The following is a 265-nucleotide window of genomic DNA, read 5'->3' as shown; positions in this document are numbered from 1 at the left end:
GGGGGCCGGGAAGGAGTGTCATGTTTGTTTGGGGTTTGAGTTTTTTGTGCGGTTTTTTTCCCTTGGTGTTTTTTTGGCGAGTGGGAGGGTGTTGTTTTTTTGTTTTTGCGGGGGTTTTTTTAAACCATATATAACACTAGGATAAAAACCTAAATGTTTCCACGATGACAGATACGCACTTTTAAATGCTGTAAACTTCACATAGTTATGCTAACTCAGAAAACAGAAAGAAAATGTAATGCTTGTCAGATTTAATTATGGCTTT

The sequence above is a fragment of the Buceros rhinoceros genome, unplaced genomic scaffold, assembly GCF_000710305.1.
Source record: "Buceros rhinoceros silvestris isolate BGI_N320 unplaced genomic scaffold, ASM71030v1 scaffold36252, whole genome shotgun sequence".
NCBI classification, from domain to species: domain Eukaryota; kingdom Metazoa; phylum Chordata; class Aves; order Bucerotiformes; family Bucerotidae; genus Buceros; species Buceros rhinoceros.
Note: the sequence above shows the minus strand (reverse complement) of the source record.